The following is a 6,287-nucleotide window of genomic DNA, read 5'->3' as shown; positions in this document are numbered from 1 at the left end:
CATTTACCTGCGAATATGTGCATCCAACCACCTTGTGGAAGTTGTTGCCTTATACCGTCAACTTAGTCTTTCTCCAATTTAGAACTTCAACTGTTAGATCTGGTGTTTCCTTTTCCATTACTATTTTGAAACTGATAGAATAATGATTGCTGACCACAAAGTGCTTCCCCACTGACACCTCAGTCACCTGCCCTGCCTTATTTCCCAAGAGCCGGTCTTTGCCTTTGCATTTTGATGTCTATGTTATACCACCAGTAATGTTATTAGTCACTTCTTTGGTTTTAATTGCCCATGGTTCTCATTTCAGGAAATCTCAAAGACATTCTACCTGGCTGCAGAAATCAAAGTCTTGAAGAACATTACAACACCATGTCTTTTTCTGGATAACTTCCAGATGCACTGCAAAGCCTCCAATCGACACTCAACTACCACACCTAACAGTCAAACTGGAGATATTTGATATTCCTACTGATGTGGCTATCTAGTCGATCAGGAGAATTTAACATTATCCACATATTACAAGTCGTGAGACACAAGAGTCTGAGCTCCTTGCCACGTAGCCTTAAATCTATTTCTCTTCTGTGAATTTAACTCCCGTTTCTTTACCCTGCAGTTGACTCATTTCTGTGAAGCACATATCAGAGAATCCCTTTTCCACATAACGCAAGAAACGTACAAGCTTGAATTAAGAGCATGCAAGCAGAAGAAAATTATGTGGCGAAGCCAGATATAAACATAAAATAAAGATAAAACGCTTTGTTACTTTTTAAGATGGCCACATTATAAATGTAGCCCACGAATGAGCACCAGCAGATTAAAGATTTCTTATCGATTCCTGATCTGATTCTTGTTTTCCCTAAGTATGAGGTTTGAACTGTCTCAGTTTCGCTTCAACATTCGCTACAATAATTGTGGAGAAGTTATATTTTACTAACTGAAGCTCTGATTACGAAAGGCAATTATATTCCACTTGACTCATACTGTCCAACAGGGAATATATGGAATAATACTCCCACATACACATTCAATGTGTACTACATTATTTCGTTGCCTTACCAAGAATACTGACAGCAGCAAGAATTGGATAATAAATCCGATCTATCTGGTAAATTACAGGGTATCCCATTTTTTTGTGTTCCACACAGGACGCTGACGATATAAAGAATGATTTACACCGAGGATGCCGTATTTATTCCGAAGATGATTGTCCACAGAGACAACCACCTTGGCAGTGAGAGCAGAGAAATTAGTAACACTCCATTGCATAAGCTGAATAGGCAAACGGCACTTCTTGAGTAATTTGTGTCAAGTAAAATATTCTCATTAATGGATCCACCAAAAAAAAATTATAATTTTATGACAAATTCAGTTTCATTCCTTAAAGAATCATGGTTATATTCGACAGCCCCATAACGAATTAAGAATGTGTTTGTCGCTGATGCAATCAATACTGTCAGTCACAAAGTGGCGAACAAAAGTCTTAGTACCGAGGTGGTGAACAATCTGAGTAATGATAGGCCTGGTGCTGACTTCAATGAACTGACTCATTAATTAAGCCCTGGATTTGATATGATGAAGAGTCTCATGAACGTTAGCTTTCGCTTTTAGTTGGTTAAATGTGTCAATAATAATGGCCGCACTCTTGATTTTGGAAAAAATGTTCTGGTGTTGATTTGATTGACCATCTCAATAACAGCTATTGTGTCTATTTCTAACCAATTTCATAAACAATGAACCAGCTGTTAAAGTGATGAAAGCTTTTCCTTGTGGAAAATTGAAGAAGAAAGGACAGCGAAAATGTCAGGGCAACACAAATTAATGGCTCCACTGTGGACCACAGAAGTTGATAACTCATTTCTTTCCGTTTTTATTTTTTGATTCATTCTCGTTCTCTTCTGTTGACATAGGTTGTTCGGATATTAATACTTGCTTTCATTCGTTGAGTGAGAATTCGTCCTTTCATTAGCTTTGAAGATGTTTTATTGTTCTCTCAATAGGGGACTTGCACAGGAAGGTAAGTAGAGCACAGTTTGCTGTAACTGGAGACAGTTTCACTTTGATTCAATCGGGACTTGCAGAGGAAGCTGTGTAGAACACATTTTTTCTGTTACTGCTACCTTCACGCAGGAGGGAGACATACACATCGCTTTACTTTATGATTTATTTTTGCAGGCTTAATCTCTTTCTGTGAGAACGGCTCCGTGCATCAATTGTTACCTGTTCAGACGACGATGAAAAGACTGCTGTCAAACACATATTTCTTCGTTTTGAATCTATCAGCTTTTGGTTTTCTGCCTTTGCTCTCATTGCTTCTACAAAGAATAAAACTGAATAACATCCTGAACCTGCTCCGCTATAATCACTGCAATAATTTGTTTGCACAGTATCGCTGGTTTAAAGTAGTATCTTTAAATTTTAGTCCACAGTCCAAAATAAAGCAACTCAAATGGCATGGTATTTTAGATTAACATACAGGAAAAAAAAACACTTGACAGAACTCAATCAATTCAACTGCGGTTATTCTGTGGCGTTTGGTGTTCAGCAGGATGTATCAATTAGAATATTCACAAGCCACATAAAATAAAGCTGAGAAATGGAAGCAGTTTCATGAGATAATTGCATCGACAGGTTTGTCAATGCTTCTTTTTTTTCTCAATTTGATTTATTGATCGGTTCTAGCAAGTGTCATTGCCATCAAATTCTGAAGAAGTATTCACCTTTACTTTACCAAATGAGTTATACTGTATTAATGTCGTGACATACCATTTCACTTTAAAATACCACATCTACTTTGTTAACATCTTTGTATCAAGTCATTCCTGAAATATGCAACTCTGTAGTTTCTTTAGATAACGTCATTAAAACACAGTAACACGTGAAGAACATATCAATCGATTTAAGGATATGTTTGAGCAACTGCAGTATGCTGGCTTTGTATTAAAATAAAAATCTCGCCAAAAATGACTTATCACAAACAAGGGCAATTTATCGAGGACATAGAACAAGTGCCACATCTGGAATTCTGGCGACTAACATTTCCCATTCTTAATATAAAATGGAAAATCAGAAAAGCCTTCTGAATGTAACTGTGATGTTAATGTGATGCACTGTCCCCATAACAATGTTCCTCTTCCTGATTTGCTAAACAGACACAATGACAATAATCTTCATATTGATATGATGAACATTCTCAATAGTCCTGGTGTTCAGATTTTACTTTTGGATTTTCAGTATTTTTTACTTGGTTTAAATTGGATACCTATTGGAGAGTTAATTGTAGTTCGCAAATAAATAGGCAAAGATTTTGGTGGGTTGCATTTGTCAGGACATTTGGCAGTTAATTAAAAGATTGATGGTTTGTAATCACCCAGAAATGACGCACTTGTTTCTCCCCTCGAAGTCAGTACTATTCCGACACTCATGAGAACGTGACCCGGAAGCAATTGCCCCCGGGGTCACGTGCTCATGAGTGTCGGAATGGTAAAGTAGAGAAGATGAATGGTGAACTGATGTAAGAGGCAGAGATTCGCGTTTTGGGCCATTGGGCTATCTTCCAGCGTGCAGGTGACCTGCATAAGAGGGACAGGTTCCACTTGAATTGGAAGGGGGACAACATCCTGATGGGAGATTTGCTAATGCTACTCAGGAGGCTTTAAACTAGTAACACATCAGTTAGAGATAGTGGGGATTCCAAATCGATGGTAAGAAAAGAGACAAGTGTCAGGTGACGACAGTAGAGTAAGTTAAAGTGTCAAGGCAGGCAAGAGCATGGCAATGAAGCAGGCAAGACTGATAAATTCAACTGCATTTATTTCAGAGCAAGAGATCTGACAGGCGAGACAGAGGAACTAACTGCACGATTGGATACATGGAACTGCGAGACCATAGCTATTAGAGAAGCATAGCTATCAGGAAGAGATGGGACTGGCAGCTTAATGTTCCAGGGTATAGATGTTGTAGAAAAGATGGAAAGGGAGGAAAACCAGCGAAGGGGTGGTACTTTTGATTAGAGATAACATTATTCTGTACTTTGGGGACAATATTCCTGGAAGAACGTCCAGTGAATGATTTTGCGTGGAACTGAGAAACTAAAAATATATGATGACTTTATTGGAACTGTACTACAGCACACCACCCCCAGTAGTCGGTAGGAAATTGAGAAGCCAATTTGTAAAGAGATACTTAAGAGGAAATCAAAAGTGCAAATAGTTTAAGGATAATCAAAAGATATTTTACAAATGCATTAAGGGAAAAGGAGCACAACGAAGCAAGAAATCGGGCCCTTAAAGAACAAGAGAGCATCTGAATTTTGGAAGACAGGACATGGGTAAGTTACTAAATGTATATTCTGTGTCTGTATTTACTGTGGGGAAGGACAGATAGGGAACTTGGGGAGATAAGCAGTGTTGTCTTTAAAATAATCCATAAGTCAGAGAACGCAACTACATGGATAAACCATAGGACCAAATCAAGTGGTTCCCAGAACATTTTTGGGAAACTAAGGAAGAAATTGCTGCGTCCCTTTCTCGAATATCTGTTGTACCAACAGCCACGGATGAGGTGCCAGACATCTGAAAATTGGCTGATATGAGGGAACTTTAGATGTAAGACTTATGTCAGTGTGGAGAGATAAGATTTACATGCATTTGGATATTCAAGGACAGATTACGGATTGTCAACATGGCTGCATAAAAGTAACATCGTGTTTTTGAAGAAGTGACTGAGAAGACTGATGAAGGCAGAGTGACAGACTTTGTTAATATGAACTTCAGCAAGGTATTCAACATGGTTGCGCAAGGGAGACTGGTACGCCAAGTTAGAACAAATTGGATACAGGAGCAACTGGCCAATGGATTTTAAAAATTGGCTTGAAAGTAAGAGTCAGAGGATCGTGGTGCAGTGTTGTTTATTGGGACTAGAGGCCTGTGACCAGCAGTGCACCACAAGGATCAGTGCTGGGTCCAATGCTTTCCCTCATTTATGTGGGTGTGAATATCGGCTCAGTACGCTGAGTAAGTTTGCAGAAAACACCAAAATAGACGGTGTTGCAAACAGTGAAGAAGGTTAGCTGAGAGTACAACGGGACCTGGATTAGATGGGCCAATGGACCGATGAGCAACAGATGAAGTATAATTTAGATAAATCTAGGGTAATGTATTTTGGCAAAGTATACAAGGGCAGGGCCTTTATAGTTAATGTTGGAGTACTGGTGTTGCCGAACAAAAACACATAAGTGCTCAGGTGCATAGTTCATTGAAAGTGGAGTCACATATTGATTGGCTGTTGACCCGTTCATTGGACAGTGCATTGAGTATAAGAATTAGGAAGTCATGTTGCTGCTGTGCAGAACATTTGTGAGGTCACTTTATAGTACTGCATTCAATTTTGATCTCCCTACTATAAGAAGGATATTGTTAAATTTGAAAGGGCTCAGAAAAGATTTACAATGATGTTTCTGGAATTGGGTTGTTGAACTATCAGGAGAGGCTGAGTAGGTTGTGAGTTGCAACCCTGCAGCGTCAGAGTTTAATCTGATTTGATTGACTGATTATTGTCACATGTACTTAGGTCGAGTGAAAAGCTTTGTGTTGCATACAGTACAGAAGGATCATGCAATGCAAGTACATAGGTAAATAGAACACAGTGAAGCCATCGAATCATAGTCATAGAGAAGTCCAGCACGGAAACTGACCTTTCCATTCAACTCATCCATACCGACCAGATATCCGAACCCAATCTAGTCCCACCTGCCAGCTCCCTGCTCACATCCCTCCAAACACTTCCTATCCAAATGCCTTTTAAATGTTGGAGTTGTAGTAGACTCGACCACTTCCCCTGGCAGCCCATTCTAACGTAGAAAAATACAGCGCAGTACAGAGAATTTAGCCCTCGATGTTGCGCCGATCCAAGCCCACCTAACCTACACTAGCCCACTGTCCTCCATATGCCTATCCAATGCCCGTTTAAATGTCCATAAAGAGGGAGAGCCCACCACTGCTACTGGCAGGGCATTCCATGAACTCACGACTCGCTGAGTAAAGAATCTACCCCTAACATCTGTCCTATACCTACCACCCCTTAATTTAAAGCTATGCCCCCTTGTAATAGCTGACTCCATACATGGAAAAAGGTTCTCATGGTCAACCCTATCTAAACCCCCAATCATCTTGTACACCTCTATCAAATCACCCCTAAACCTTCTTTTCTCCAACGAAAACAGCCCCAAGTGCCTCAGCCTTTCCTCATACGATCTTCCTACCATACCAAGCAACATCCTGGTAAACCTC

Source organism: Chiloscyllium plagiosum, chromosome 37 (assembly GCF_004010195.1).
Source record: "Chiloscyllium plagiosum isolate BGI_BamShark_2017 chromosome 37, ASM401019v2, whole genome shotgun sequence".
NCBI lineage: Eukaryota > Metazoa > Chordata > Chondrichthyes > Orectolobiformes > Hemiscylliidae > Chiloscyllium > Chiloscyllium plagiosum.
This window is presented reverse-complemented; position numbering follows the sequence as displayed.